Consider the following 17,256-nt stretch of genomic DNA (forward strand, 5'->3'; position numbering starts at 1 on the left):
ACCTCAAAATACCCCCGCAAGATAGAAAATTCTCGAGTTATAGAACTGACAGAATAGCACATGGTGATGCAGTCATCTTTACAATGTCGAATACAATCAAGTATGCTAGTCATTCCTGTTACTTCTTTTCCAGGAGGATTTGATTTCATGGACAGCAACTGTGGAGATTGTTTGGTGCAGCTGCCACTTAGTGTATGGCCAGATGAGATCAGGTAGTTGAGGATTTTGCTCACCCAGGTTTTTTAGTATTTCCAAAGATGGACACACACATCTTTCTGAGAAGCCAGCTGAATATCTGACAGCCATCATGGTGATTTTTTAACTTAAATGCAAGTTTAAACAGATTACTCTAGTTGCAGTGTTTATCTCCTTTCATGTGTCACTGGCACTGTTGAGGCAGGTCTCTATTCTTGACAGCCTCCCACTAGGTATTAAGGTAGAGATGGTCCATGAACTTTCTCTTCTGAAGACTAACCAGCCTCATTTTTCAGTCTTCTATATCCACCACGTTCATCAGGCTCTAATTCAGACTGGCTGCAGTTCAGTACCTCAACATGTCTTGTACTCTGTGTTTTACACACAAAGTACCCATGGACAGCAGTTGAGTCTCACAGATGCTGTAGAGGGAAATAATCACTTTGCTCAGTCTGCCGGCTGTCACTTTGCTGATGTAGCCCTGTGTGCAGCTGGCATGGGTTACTCCATCCCAGCGGCAGGACTTTGCTTTTGCCCTTGTCAGACTTCATTAGGTCTCTGTCAGCCCATGTCTGTGGAAGGCCAAAGTGCCTCTGAAGGGACTGATAGCAGGGACAGAGGCATCACAATTTCCAAATTATATTTTATTGCATTATCTTCCACATGGATAGGTGGTTTGTTTTTTTTTTTTTTTTCCTTAGGACTAACTTGGTTCTTCCTTTTGATGCCGTTAAAATCTGTTACTCTTGGTCATGTAATCCCTAGGCATGGAAAATTAATTCATGCTATCCTCTTTTTCACAGCTCTGTAGGTATTTGGAAACTTATCATAACCTCCTATTACTCTTTTATTGTTTTCTCTCCTCCTCCTTTTTCAGAGCTCTTAATCTCTTTGTAATTTTTCTTGTTTCCTCTGGACTATCTGCAGTTGAGCCTAATCATCATGAAATGCCTGAAATTTGATGTGAGTCTTTATCCTTGACAAGTAGAGTAGAGGATAATTTCCAGCCTTTTCAAGGCTGTGTATTAGCAGGTATATCCCAAATACAATTTACTGCTTTTACAACAGCATAAAATTAGGTTTAGCTCCTGGACCATAAAAACCTCCAAATCCTTTTCATTTTTCCACACTACCACACTATTTGTGTAGGAGGGTGATGACCCTAGATTCAAAATATTGTCCACCTTTAAGGATAATTTTGCTTGGTTCTTTAAATCATAGTTATACATTGTCAAGATGACAACCACTTGGAAGCTTAGAATTGAAAGCTATGTTTTATGTTTCAGTATCCTCATCATTAATGAAAACATTGAGTGGGCCTGAATCATGAGGAAACTCCAGCAGATGTATTTGTTTCATTTGTTGAAATAGCATTGATAATGCCTGTTGAAAATTTTCTCTCAGCAACTTTGCCTCTGTGATAATCTGTTTTCCTCTGTGTTGCTCTTTTCCTCCTGTTTATATCAGATGAGGTAGTATCAAAACCCTGAATTCATGTGCTGGTATGGGAAATTATCATAAAACCTTGTATGTTGTAGCAGAAATTAATTTCTAGTTGTTGTGCATTTGATTGTTTTCATGGCATTTTTTTTCTCCCAGTATTTTTTTGAGAACTTAAATTTACGTAAAATCCTCAGAACTCCTCAACTGTGTTTTGTTACCAAATGTAGAAAGTTTTTGGCGTCTTCTGGCTTCACCACTGCTCTTTATAGAAATATTGTTATCAAACAATATGTCAAGCATCAGAAAATTGTCATAGGACACTGTATATGCCGCTAAGAGGTCTTCACACAATATTCTTTTCCCAATAGACAGCTATTTAGCTAAATTTCTTAATTATCATGAGGCTGAATTCTTTCTGTTTACTTAATTTTCATATTTATATGATGGGAATAGATGACTAGGTCCTGATGTAGATCTGCCCACCTTTGTAACACCTAGATTATCATGTGAGCAGTTTAGCTGCTTGGTGTGCAGAGGAGGACCACTCCTTTGTTCCTTGCTCTGATTGTTCTGCTTCATAAATTTTTAGGGTTAGTTATAATTTTTATGTCTCTCTGTGGGTTTCTGTTACTGTCTCCCGGAAATATGAAGAAGTCTGTAATTTGGTAAGCAAAATATTTTTTAGATCCATCTGGGCTGTACTATGTTGCCATGAAACATATCCTGTGGTCAAAAAATGAGCCTTTCTGGACCTTCCTCTGCCCAAGCACACATTGTCTTTGTACCTGCTTTCTCCCTGAGCCCCTGTACATTTACCTGAAAGTACTGAAAACCCCAAATCTGATTATGCCAACCCTTAAACCACTACTTTCCTTTACAGACACCTTTTGTTTTCTTAGAGAAGTCCCTAGCAATAGCAGTATCTGCATGATTTGTTTATATTCGCTAAAACAAGTCAGTAGCTTTAGAGGAAATTTTCAGCTAAAGCTTCTAAATGACACAATATGTCCCAGAACTTCGTGTAGTTGTATTAGGAATGCTTTAAGAATTGAAATACCCTAATTTCAAAAGGAACAGGAAAGCAAATTTCAATCTCATTGCTTTCCCACCCCAGATTCTATATGGCTCCATATTGACTATGGATACATGCCAAGATAACTTTGATTAGGTCATCTCATCAATGTCCTTCCAGGAAACCACTTTAATTCAATTAATGTGGCAAGTCAAGCTAGGTCAGAATTGAAATTCAGTAGATATTTGCATTGCAGAGGCATTTGTTAATTGCATTCAGTTTTACATAAGGGACCTCATCAGATAAAGGCCTTAAAGGGGGAAACAGAAGCATTCAATTGTAATCAAGACATCAATGTGCATTCTGTGAAGGTAGAGGAAATTAACACTACATGTGTCAGATACTCCATAGAAAATTTAAAAAATTTATCAGAGGGATGCAGAGGGGAGGTGCACAACACCAGTCAAGTGAAAGGCATTTAAGTGGCACCTCATTGACGAATATAAAGCTCAAACAGCAAAGAAAATTGAAGAAAAGAAGCACATATACCTTCAAAAAATAGGGTTAAGATAAAATTCTGTTAAGATGAAACATCCACTCTATGTGATACATGCAGTAATTGCTGAGGAAGTACTAGAAATTAATGCAAGTCACCTAATAATAGTATTTGTGAGACCATCTCAACATGTCTTCCACTTCATATTTAATATATTGAAAACAGGCAGGCAGCAATATTGTACTTGATCACAATTTTACTCTAATAGCAAACTTCTGACATGACATTTTAAAGTCTGCCAAATTTAAACAAAAAGATAATAGAGAAGATGATAATGTACATCATGTACTTTTGTTAATTGACAGTATAAGTAGAGTTAGATGATTTCTGGTAGAAATAGTCACAAAGTGCTGCAGTGGATGGTTAAATGAGTTTTGTATGCTCCAGCATTAGATGAAGCAGAAAATATAAAACATGTTAATGTCTGAATTTTTGATTTTTGCTAGAAATATTTAAGTAGTTAAAAGTTGTTTGCCTTGTGTTTTACTTAAGGTGACCTTGTGCTGATTTCTCAGGAACATTTAAATATCCTCTATCCCAAAAACATTTTTGAGCTAGAAGGCAAACATGAAGCAAGATCATGAAAGGTGATACTGTTTTTCTGTACATCCGTGTAACTGCTCTATATATTAATGTCCAAATTGGCTGTCCTGTTATGCAAATTGCTGAGATGAATTAAGAGAAGAGCTTTAAGAAAGGCCTGTGATCTGGGAAATATCACCAGTGAAAGACTTGAGAAATTCAGTCTGCTAAATTTATCAGTGTTGATTGAGAGATGGTCTTGGAATAGCTTTCATGTATGTTCTTAATGAAGAGATTGCTCCTTACCAGATGTGGTCTTACCATTCATATATAAAACAAAAGAAGGCTAGAAATAAAAAATAAAATTAAAAAAAAAAAGAAAAAGAACACGTAATCTTACACAGCACAGTGGAATTTCTTCTTTCTTTACTAGTGCTGTTCATTCCAAGGTCTCAAGGCTTTGTGCGGGAGGAAGACCCACTAATTTCAGTCTCCCGGTTATGACAATTATTATGTTTTGTGGAAGTCAGTAACGTTACTGAATGTAAAGTAGCACTTCAAGACAACTGTCTCTAATCATTTTCAGGACCTGGTTTGTTAGCCTTACTGTTTCCACACATCTTCAACTGATGATGCAACTCTTTGAAGCATAGAGCATTAAATCAGTAACAGACGTTTGCTAAAATGAAATTGGAGTGGTTGGTAATACTGTGGGATTTATAGCCAATAACAACAGGCAGGTGCTCAGACAGATTTATGGTTGTTTTAGAATGATGTGAAGTGAAAAAACCTCAGCAGGAGAGCAAGGACCTGTTTTTTCTATTTACTTAATGCAGTCTTCGAAGGAAAACCTCACATTTCTGAATTTGGGTGGTTTATTGACTCTGTTGCTACCTGAGTGAGGTCTGAATTGCAGCCACCAAATGAATTTGTTTTGTCAGATTTGAAGCTCCAGCCTTCTCTAACAAATAAAAAAACCCCAAAACTGGATGGGGAGGTGCTGGCAGTCCTATTGTTCTGTTCAGCCATTACTGCTGTGAGGAGGCGAAAAAGCAAATATCCAGGGAGGTGGCTGGTTCGGTTTGATGACATTTAGAAGCATGGCCCATACAGCCAATACAAGATATGGTCATTTTGTATTTTGTACATCCTACATGATAGTAGAAAAAATAGCTGTTTGTCATCATTACTAATTCCACCCTACCAATGGCAGAACTGTCATCCAGACTGATTACCCCAATGCAACAGAAACTGTGGTGGAAGTGCCAAACTAATTTCAGTAGCTAGAACAGAACTATAACTTTTTTTGGGGGGCAGTTTAGTGACTAATTTAGTCAAGCAAGCACTAAGTGTAGGGCAATAATGTTTTTTTCCCTTTTTTTTTTTGAGTTTGTTTTATGGTAATGATGCGTGTTCAGACCAATTTTTATCTAAAGATATAATTGATTTTTCTATTGTTGAGAACAGTGTTTAACAAAATCATTTATGGAATTTTAAGCATATTTTAAAAAATGTATTCCTAATTCAAAAATAGGTGTTTGAATCTGATTGGAACAAGCTATTATAGCTTTTATTTTTTGTCTGGAAAAAGAAACAATTGACATGACCTGTGATGTCACCAAGGTGGTTTCTAAACTTGGTCCCATATTTCTGCACGTGAATTCTAATAGCCCGGATGCACAGACCTATTTTACCACTGAAATCTTATTTAATTTGCAGTTATAAAGCACTATGGACACAATTTCAAAATTAAAATGAGACTTGGGCCTTGAAATATATTCTTTTAATGTCATATAATATTTAGTAAGCCTATGAAAGTAATGAGAATATTATTGAGGAATAAAGCTATGCTTATGTCTCAGGTTCATGGATTTTATGGAAGAATAACCTCATCCTAGACCTTGTGAGATTTCCATACCTATGCTGCATAATTTCCAAGTAGACATGTTCTTAGCTGCTAATTTCCAATGCAGATGGAGGAGTCCTTCAGTAGCAAGATTTCAGTCTTTTGCCGGCAGCTTAAATTTTCATTTAAGACAATGTTTAAGAAGCATTCAGAAGATAATGTAGCAGAACTCATTAAGAGAAGACATCAATGTAATACACAGGATATTCTAATAATTATCACAAACTACAAAGTTTAAAAAAAATGTTTTCAGAAATGTCTTAAATCAACTGAAGTAGGACTATTACTTAGTGGCAAGATTCCAGCTTCTCAGAAAATAGATAGACTTGAAAGAACTGGTAGAATTTGCTACAAAGGATTATTCATATTATCCTATTATCAAAGTGAAAGTGTTTTTTTAGGGAAAAAAATCATGTTGGCTTGTAGGTGTAGGTTGAAGGAGGGGTGCTTGCACCTAGACTAAACTGCCAGATCTTAAAGTCCAAAAGAGAATGTGGTCTCACACACACACTAAGCATGTGTAATGCAATTGTAACTGGATAAAGTTTTAGAGCAGAACTCCTTTAAGAAATAAAAGAAAAAAATTTTTAAGTATTTAATCTGTGTCCAAAAACGAAACAATCTTTCTCCAAAAAGAATCCTTCATCCTAGCTTAAGATCTGCCTATTTCTGATCACAGAAAGGGGACATTGAAAGCTCTCAGACTACTTCAGCTAAACTATTAAGGGGATGGATTTGTACAACTTATAATACGCACATATTAATATAAAATATTTACTATAGGAATTTTTCATATGTAGAAAGCATTGCAGGATAGTTGAGGTTGGTGGTCAAGCCTCCCACTCACAGCCAGGACAGCTTGGGGTCAGACTGCTCCTGGCCTTACCCAGATGAGTCTTGAAAATCTGCAGGGACACCAAGACTGCAGTTTCTGTGGAAGCCTCATTTAAAGCTTGATTATTCTCATGACAGAAGTCAGAACCTCTCTTGTTTCAACTTGTGTGTTCTTTCTTATCTTCTTCCCTTACACCACTGTGAAGATAGCCTCCTGTAGAAACTGCCCCTGCCACCTCCCAGCCCCCTGTGTTACTTGTTCTGAACAATCCCAGCTCTCTCACTTACTCCTCACAGATAAGTGAATCTAACCCTGACCATCACAGTGGTCCTTCACTGGACTTGCTTCTGTTTATTCTTGTCTTTTTCTGTACTGAGAAAATGTTGTTTTCAGTAATTAAAAGCTAAAAAATTGGCTTCTGTTTAAAAGTTCTCTTCTAACTATGTTTTGAGTTGTTTTGTCCTGCAATTTGGGGACACACTGCTTCTCCGTAGCTTCCTGCCAGACTTGGCAGTTTGTCTGATCTCAGAAAGGAAGATAAAAAAGGACAACACAAAAAATACCTCACACTTCTCTCCACTGGAAATTCCACCATGTGCTACTTTTTTTTTTTTCCCCTTAGGGTAAGGAAATGTTTGTTTAGAGACTTTTGGATCACAATTTTTATTTACTCGAGACTGCAGAAACACATCCTTGTGATCCAGTCAGCTACTGTTGTTTGCCCTGTGAAAGCTTAACATCTACATAGTTTCAAGCAAATTTATGTTGTTGTGATTGCAGCTCTTTTTTTTTCATGGCAAGCTGTTGATGCAGAGGAGAGGAAGCTTGGTTGCCCAGTCCGAATGCTTAAAGCCTGCCAATGGTATGGTATGACAAAAGAAAGTAAAAAAGATATATTTGTTACCATAGTAACAACAAAACTCTTCCTCTATCTGCTTTGAAAAACAATATCTATCCTCTCCTCCTGAACTGTTAAGAAACTATATCTGAAGCATTATCTGTGAGACATCCTACACTGAACTGAAATGCATATTGGTTTATTAAACTGAGACCTTTGCCCCCAATAAATCATTGTGTTCATGGATTTCACAAAACTCTATTTAGTTTTCACTGGAACTTTATGAAAATTAAATTTAATTTAAAATGCTTTGTAGAGAAAACATTAAGAAAATCCAAATTGTGCATTGTATTCTGCTGTATTTTTTGTCCCTCTTCTCTTCCAGAAATCACAGGATGGGGATGAACAAGGTTTTGCAAAATTGAACAAAAATCACCATTGGTACAGTATTATTTAGTTTCCCACTGAAGGATGTCAGTTGTCAAAGTGGCCAAGAAATTATTACAGACAGCACTGCTTTTGAATTTGGTCTTTTATACTTTTGTCTTCATAGCTGATTTTTTTGCCAGTTTGTACTATGTGTTTCAAGTTTGCCCCAATATATTGTGGAATATGCTGTGGTGCGGGTAATGATAAAGTGGTGCATCCTTTCAGATAAAACTCTTTTAGCTGCTGTGATTTCAGTTTGATTGCCTGCTTCTGCTCCAATACTTCCAGCACATCTGATGACACTGTTAGCAAAAGATATTCTGAGTTCAGCAGGCTGCTGTATTGCTTCATAGAATCTTCAGGAGAAGTATTTAATTTTATTACTGTCTTGCATATAATTCATGTAATACAAAGAGTTTTGTAGTCAGTCAAACTGAGGTAAGATGAGTTGAATAACTCACAAAGGAAGGTGTTTGTTTGGGTTTTTGTTTTTGTCCTTCCCAAATCAAACTTTTCTCTTTATTTGTGCATTCCCTTGGCACAGCAATTTTCTCTTGTAATACAAAGAGACATTAGAATAAAATTGAATCTATTTTGTTAAATTTTTCTAGGAAGATAGTTTTAGAAGCATCAAAATTAAGTTTGCTTATTTTTCTTTTTCCCTGTTTGGAATTTTATAATGTGTTTATATAGAATATTTTGCATTCAAAGCCACTGAAGTTCCCTAATTCCCTTGGGTGCTAAAAAAAAAAAAAAAAACAAATTTTTTTTAGTGTTCTCTAACTTTTGAGGACAGAGAATTACTGTGCATGGTGAATACATACTAGCGCCAAGAATAAAGCATTTTGGTGCATCAGACTAGCAGTTAATCATTGTGCACTGTGATTTGCCACAGTATTTCGCCTTTAAATAGTGTCTGTAATTAAATATCCAGTCTTTGAACATAATTTACCCATTATTTTCTTGTATTGCTATTTAATTGCTAATGGCATATTTTTGGAAATTGTTTGTGGTCCATTTTCAGTAGGCTGACATTGTGATATCTACCTCAAATATACACATTAGTTGTCTACCCTCATTTAGGGAAATTGCCTGTGCTTGAGTGCCAGTTTCTGCTAGAGTTTATTTCCTTCCTCCACACCTGTGGTATTACTTGAGGTAATATAACCATGGTCACGTTAGTGAAACAGCTCAGCCTGTCTTAAAGCTGCACTAAAAAATGGCTAATAAAGGAATTTTGTTTCTTGAACTGCACTGTTGTAGTTACCTAGAATGCAGAAAAGATGCAGAGTAGATCTGCTGAGATGCTTATATCAAGTGAGTGAAAATGCAGTTCAGTGACAAACGAGTAATTTTAAAATAAAAGTATCTCTTTGCTGAAAAATAAGTGTGTTACTGAGTTCCACAGACACAAGATATACAGGGTGCTGTTTGATTCTTTCTTCAACTGCTTTTTCTCCCCTACTCAGAAACTGGCATAGATTTTGAGCAGCTTCTGCTTTGTAATATCATGAGCAATTTTTGCTTAACCTCTAAGGTTAAAAAAAAAAAGTTAATTATATGATAATAAGAAAAAACTTTTCCTCTGGATGTTTATTACCTTGAATTGTATAGAGTTGATCTGTGCTGTGGAATGGAAAATAAGAGTTTAGATGGTAGAGATTAAGCATTTTGTGTAAACGTGGAGGTGTTGTAATCACTCTTCAGTACATTAGAAATAAAACAATTTTCAGCATCTACTGTTCTCTTTCTTGGATTAAGCTTCTTTTGGATTGTATGACAAACTCCACAGTCCAGATTCAGATTAGAGTTTTTCTCTTTTTGTATTAAGATTTTGTTGTCAGCAGTGATTGCCTGCTCTTCTTTGCTGACCCAAGAGCAAACTGACCCTCAGCCAGATATTCATCTCTCTGACTTTCTGTATGCCCCATACCATGTCTTCATCATTCAAGACATCTTCAAAGCACCAAAATTTACCAATCTCCTGGAAACCTTTCCTCTCCTGCTTATAATACTACGCCTTTTCCCCCTTTTTTACTTTCAGATAACCCCTAATTTTTCCCCATTTTTAAATACTTTTTATGAATTCCCTAGAGTTGCGGCATGTCCAGAAATGTTCTTTATAATATATAGTGTTCCCATACCAAGTATGAATTATATGCATTTGGGGGGGGATTCTTTCAAATTCTCTGGCAAAATAGTTTTGACATGAGATAAAATGGTATAGTCAGAGCTATTTCGGTTCCAATTAATCTTTACATTAAAAGGTGTTTCACAGAGAGCTGCAGAAGTGAAAAATTCATCTTTCTGAAAATTGCCAATTTCCATCAGCATTGTAGCTGGCTAAGAAACTGTTTCTAGGACACATAAAATTAAACTGAATGAATCTTTTTTCCTGACCTTCAAACAGGCCAGTGTTACTGGCTTCTAGTAAAACTGCAGTTGATGTATTTTGTGGAAATAAATTAAAAAATGATTAATTTAGGCAGACTCAAGAACAATCTTGGCAGTGTTGAGAGCTATCAGGTTGCAGGACATTGAAATTTCTCACAACTTTCATATTTATCCTAACACTCCACTGGTCAACAGACAAGAAAATATGTTCTTAAAGACAACATTGACCAAAATGAAATAGAAGCACAGAAGTTGAATTAGTCTGTTGACCTTGTGTATCTATGTCCTAATCTTCTGTAATGAATTACCTGTTGCTGCACTGCTCAGCCAGCAATCTAAGTCATCTTATATGTGGGGATCTCTGAATAATGGAAAAGTTCAGTAAATTTGCAGGAGTAATAATATCCCCACTGTGCCATCCAGCCTATCCATTTTTTCACAAGCTGCGCTGCGTCGCATAAAAAATCCGTCCTAAAACAAGACATCTTTGCTGCTTCTGTGCCCAGTTGTGTTGACTAAAGAGAATGTGGAATATTTTTGCTCTTTGGTGTTTTTGTTTTGATTCTGTTTAAGGAATTAGGATCATTTAAATGGAAATCCTGGTAAATGAGGTACTCTGATGTAAAGTTGCAGTTATTTTTAATATTTATCTAGCAAATCACAGAAGCTTTTTGTTTTGACTAATGCATATTAGTCCCAAATTGATTCTTTAGAGTATTGCCTGGTCATTTATTCAGTACAGCATCCATCAGAGCTTTGAGAGGTGTCAGGTAAAGGTTCTTGAAAGTAACATTCAGGAACTGCTGTTAATGATGTGCTCTTTCCCAGAGATCTTAGCTGTCTGCCTTGCCCTTAAAAATTGAATATTAGATCAGCCTTGAAACATGAAGTTTTTGGTCTCTTGTTAAATTCTTTGATACTCGCCACAAGCTTCTATTATAACTTTACAAAGACCTATTTTTAGAAATTTATGGTCTCTCCTCATCACGATTCTTAGCGTGAGAAAATAAACACATTCTACTGAAAGCATGGGCAGGTTTTTTGGCCCTTGCTTCCAAAGCATCAAATGGCCATCCTCCACACACTGTTGTGGAGATGGTTGTTGTCTCGGTGTTTTATGCTTTCTATTGCTGAATAAGTCACGTGTCAGGCAGGAGGAGAAAAGGAAGTTATGCTCCTCTGATCACTGCTATATTTAAATGACTGCTCAATGTAGTCTTTGCAAGTTTGAGCAAGCATTCATAAATTTTCTCTGTGCTTGCCTGAAGGTGTAAGTCCTTTGTCTTTAGGAAGGAGCTTTTTTTCATGCTTCACTGTTCTCAGGTCTAGGTATAAAATTTATATTTTGTATTTGAATGAATAAATGAGATCCTGAACTTTTGTGCTTTCCTTCAACACAAATACATTCTGTGACAAAGTATTCTTAGCAATAATCTGACCATGAAGGTGCCCTGTGATGTACTCAGATCAGATGACTCCAGTATTGCAAAAATTTAGAGTAACAGGATAATTTAGAAATTAAAAATGCTGGAAACTTTAGGTAGCTGTCATGTAATGTATTTTCTTTGTGAGTCATATAGTCTATCTATAATCTACAAAAAGAAGTAAATATAAATGTATAAACATAGATATAGGAAACCAACAGAATGAGATGGCAGTAAAATATGTGCAAAGCCAGAAACAAACACAAATAGGGAGAATTAGGCAAAAGACTGGCCTTTCCAAACCAGAGACACAGGAGCTGATGGTTTGATCTCAATTGGGTTTGCAGGTCTGCCCCAGCAAAGTTTGTAAGGACAGGACTGACAGTATCCTGATGGGGCAAGAGTGCAGCTGTCCTGCTTGGACCCACACAGCAGCTGTCAGCCATGCACATCTTTCTGTGCCTAAAACAGGCACCAGCCCCAGTCAGGTTTCATACTGGAAGAGAGAGTGCTTTTGTAGTGACCAGGTAGAGACAAGAGTAGAGCATTGATGTTCTGGGTAAGATCTTTTAAAAGACTAGCTCCAAGGATGAGTTAGGGCATGAAAGTGTTGGGACTGACATATGGAGTACAGGTTGTACTTACAAACTGGTCACTACGCACTGCAGCTCTAGTGTGTGTGATGTGCTTAGAGCCTTGGTGATGTGCCATGGTACCTGAGCTTTGAATCAGGGTGCTCCTGATTAAGGTCTTCTCACTGATTACTTCTACACAATGGGTTTGACTGAGCAATGCTTAGGAAATAGTTTTCTTTTGTGAGTTGCTACTGTCAGGAATACAGGTTAGCCACTGTAACACTATTCCTAAGAATAGACAATTCATACCCCTGCAGTGCTGGCACTGAGAATTACCAGCATACTGTAACCTTAAAGCTGTGCAGAGTTTAGAACATCTGTCTGAGTCCTTGTGCAACAATTATTGCCTTGTTAGTAGATTCATGACCTGACATTTGCTACTGTCATCATAACAACCATTGTTGTAAGAAAGAAATATTCAGACCTGAACTGGTTCAATGCCTGACTCCTGGGAAAACACAACTGACACTAATAAACAGTCTCAAAATATGCTGGGAATTCCTATTATTTTTCCTTGTGTTGCCCCAGTCTGTCCCCTTGAGGCAGTAAGAAGGAAAAGAAATAAGGTAAAGAAACAGATATATGTTGAGGAAATCCAGTTACTTCCTTAAAGTATTCTTAAGGCCTCTCATCTTTCAGATATTCGGGAGAGAATGCAGTGGGTGTGGGAAATCAGAGCTCTGTTTCACTCATTTATTTTTTTCCTTTATCTTTCAGTATGTCAAACTTACTTAATTTTCAGGGTTCCCTTCTTCACCCACCATAAAAAATTAATCAACACTAATAAGCATAAAACTTGTGATTTAAGTGTTTCTTTAATTTAAAACTAATTCTTAAAAAATCAGTTCATTTCTATTTTCCTGCTTTAGTGATCAGCATTATTTGAATCCTTCTTGAATAGTTCTTTCATTTAATCATCATCATTATAGCCCTGGAATCTATATTTCATGTTACCCTTTTAAAATATGCCTATTATAAGTATTTTAAAAGTATCCTATTTATCTGAAAGTTTTTCTCAGCTCCTTCAAAGGACAGAGAAAAATAGAATATAAGTGAGTCTTGGGTATTGATGAGAAATAGTTTTCTGGGTCTGCGTTTCTATCACTTCAAGGTCTCATCTTGAGATGAATGTTGCCTGGGAACAGAGAACCAGGAGAAAGATTCTCCCTTACTAATAACACAGTCTTTTTATCTCTCATCCTTACCTTAAGGTATTTTCTGTGTCTAGGGAAGCTGACCTGAAAATTTGTAATCCTAGTTGTGAGACCAGAGTTGATAAGTGTTTTCATAGGAATGTTTTAGCTGAAAAGAGAAAGGGGTCCAGGATTTGTTGATATTAGCAATGGAGAACAAATTAATGAAGTAATGGTTATTACATTACATTACTTTGATATGATATGTTATTTCTTAGAAAGTATAAATGCAGAAAAGAGTTGAGTATATCTGTAAGTAGATCTTGTACTGAAGGCCTACACTTGTGCACCAAGAACAACCTGCTTCAAATAGAATGAGGTTTCAAGCCTGGGAAAATGTCATTTTATATAGAATTCTCTATAATTTTACATTGGTGTATTCCTAAAACTACTTTAACATCTTAAGTGGATGGGGGAATGGACTATGTGATTCAGCATGAGATCATGACTCAGAAAAACAATTCAAAAAGAGAATGCCTCAGTAGTAGAGCAGGAGGGAAGGGTGGGGGCACTTCTAAGTGAATCTGATAGATTTGCAAAACACTGTTTGATGTGCAAGAATTAGGGACAGAAATCAAAACAAACAGCAAGGCATCTTCCTGAAATACTGTCTACATTCTATAAAAATATTTATAGTATTTGATATTCTTCTAGTGTCTTACCAGCTAATTCCCTTCATAACCAGTAGATCTCTCCCGGGTATATACTGAAATCACTCCCCTTATTGGTTTACTAAATTCACCTCACACATCTGTCTCAAATCCCCTCTGATCTCTAGCCTTATACAACCTGAAGTTCACCTTCAGAGTCCTTTGCAATTCTTAACTTTTTGTTTCAGCGCTGAGGTCTTTTAGGTCTTACCCTCTGAAGCTTTTGTACCCATTTTGGATGGAATAGTATTCATTTTCTTTGAAGTAGCTTGTGTGGATTTGTGCTGAAAACAATGTTCATAACATGAGAATGTTTTTTTTATTGCTGAGCAGAGCTTACACAAATCAGGACTTGCTTTTCAGCCCTCTCTGCCCAGTAGTGAGCAGGCTGGGAGTGCACAGGGAGCTGGGAAGGGACACAGCCAGGACAGCTGAGCCCAACCATCCAAAGGGATATTACAGACCATAATGTGTCATGCTCAGCAATGAAACAGTGAGGGGGAGAAAAGAGAAAAGAGAAGGCACTGCTCTTGCTTGGGGACTGGCAGTTGGTGGTGTGCAATGTGTTTAGTTAGATTTTTTTTTTAATTATTTGTTTTTCTTGGGTTTATTTTTTTTTAGGTGGTGGAAAAGGCATCTACCTGTTTTTTGTCATATTAAACTATTCCAACATATCGCTTTTCACAGTTTTAGCATTGCAATTTTTCGCACGCAGCAGGTCAAAAAGTAAGCAGTCAGTTGGCTGTGTTCAGCTGCTTGCTGAGTTTAAAGAGTGATATTTATTCAATTCTACACGTAATTTCCTTAATTTATTTCTTTCACTTTCAGCTCTATACCTTCTCTCCTGCTTCTTTTAACACTTGGAATGAATTTTAGCTTGCATTAATTTTCTTTTCTTCTGATTATCTTTCAAACTTTCCTTACAGATTCTTTTTCAGAGACTTTCAGTGTGGCACGCTCTCCAGCTGTTGTGACTTCAGTTATTAATAAACTGATTCTTGTTCAAACTCTAAATTAAAAGATGAAGACAAAAGTATTTTGATAAGTGTTATATTATTGGCTTTATTTGTTTGGCTGTTGGACTGGCTTAGGATTCTGCTTACATGGTGCTACAAGGTTTTATGCAGTGCTTTGTAGTGAATCTACTGGTAATACAGCAGTTTAGTTTTCTGAAACTACAGATGAATATTTAGCTTTTTTTTAATATGTAGGTCAAAATTGTGAACTGATTTTTGATTAACAAGAAATAATAATAATAATGTTAATTTGAATTTTTTATTTCATGTTCTTAAAGTTCATCTATAGATAATTCTCAAATACTTTCAAGCTCATAGCTAACACTTGTTAAATTTTGATTAGTTTCAATTAGCTCCATGGTTTTATTGTTCTATTGAAAGGTTATACAACTATTCAGTGCCACTGAAAATTTTGAATTATGTATTAAAGGAGGTGGGTTGGTGTCACTTAAATTCTTCATATGTTTTCCATGTGATTTTCAATTTACTTCAGTATATATTCTAATATTTTCTTTGGGATTTATTCATAGTGACTAGTTTCTTTCCTGATCTAAAGCACCTTCAAAAATGAGGTACAATTTGACCAATACCAATTTAAATAAAATGATCAAGGGAATATTTAAATGAGGGCAAATCAATGTCTGAAAATATATATGACAATTTTCAGAAAGCATTTCTTTTCTTGTGTAATCCCTCTGTTTTGGGAAGCCACCCAGGATTCCTATTTCAGTACAATAGTGGCTTTGGTTCTTTTTACTTAACTGATACAGAAAGCTCTTATGCCTATTCATAAGACTATTTCTATTCTGAATAGAACATTAAGGTTTTAATTCTGTTTAAAAGCAGTGATTATAAGCAAAATTTCAATTATATCTTAGGACAAATTTTAACTTCAGCAAATGTCTATGTTCTGTCATGACAAAAAATTTCATATGTACAGGTGGCATGAGTATAAATAAGTCAAATGGTTGCAAATATTGTATAATAGAACTTAATTACCATTTGCTAATTGGTTTCCTGAATGTTATAGACTTTTAGATGTGATATCGACAAGCATCTATCTTGGCAATTGGTAGGAACTTTTGAAAATATTCTGTATTTTTTTATCCATGTGTTTAACAGTAGTCAAGTGGGAGCCACCACCCCATAAGGTCTGGTAAAAAATCAGTATTGTTGCCCACTATCCACTTATGATTTCTAATTTTATTTTGACTGACAGTTTATTATTACTTTATTGCAGTTCTTGCATTATGTTTTTTGTTTTTTAAATATTCCATTAAATTTATGTGAATGGCTTTGGGTTGCCATGTCTGGACTGCTTTTAGGTTGACTACTGTTTTGATGATGTTGGTAGTTTCATGAAAGCATTTAGATTTTAAGCAGGCAGTCCAAGTTTGAGCACCTGTTGGAAAAGAAGCACTTTGCTACCTTCACAAAATATAAAGAAATTGCCAAGAACTAGGTTACATGTTTGTAAACACAATAAAGAAGTTCAAGTAACAGCTTACACTTTAATTATGAGACGGTCTAAGAATTGAAATGTAACATGAATTGTTTTCTCATGTCTGTTTCAACTGATATGGTTCCCTTTCTGCTCGCTTTTGAGAGTGTAGAAATACAGCAACCAGGCTGGCATTAGTTTCTTTACACGCAGAGCTTCAATTTCAGGCCTTAAGGCTGGTAAAGCCTGCTTAAACTTATGCACTGACCTTGGTTTTTCTGAGCTGTCTACCTATGCTCCATCAGTAATCTCAAGAATCTTTCACTTCCCCTTTGCTAAATTTAAAGATGAAGTAACATGGTGAAGTTCACGAGGGAGGTACAGGAAATCAAGTGAATCTTGGATATGTTAACCTGTAAATTTTGAGTGTCCCTTATCAGGACTCCTTAAAGTCCATTGATTTCAAACAGCTCAGTTCTGTGAGTGACCAGGATTCACAAATACCCTGCCTGATGCTCTATGGCTTTTTACCCCCTAGTAAGACATGGACTGCCAGAAATTAAATAGAATTTGCTTTCTGCGTCTTCCTTTTTCCTCCAGAGATTTGTCCCTGAACTATATGGCAAACACAGGAATAATGTTCAAAATAGAACTGTAAAGCATTTGGCGAAAAAGAGGAAAGATTAGCTAATCTAATGCCTACAGCATATTTATTTCTTCTCTCTTTGTGGGAGGCAACAGCCCTATTAGTGGTTCTGAAAAGATTC

Source organism: Fringilla coelebs (genome assembly GCF_963513975.1).
Source record: "Fringilla coelebs genome assembly, chromosome: 6".
Lineage (NCBI taxonomy): Eukaryota > Metazoa > Chordata > Aves > Passeriformes > Fringillidae > Fringilla > Fringilla coelebs.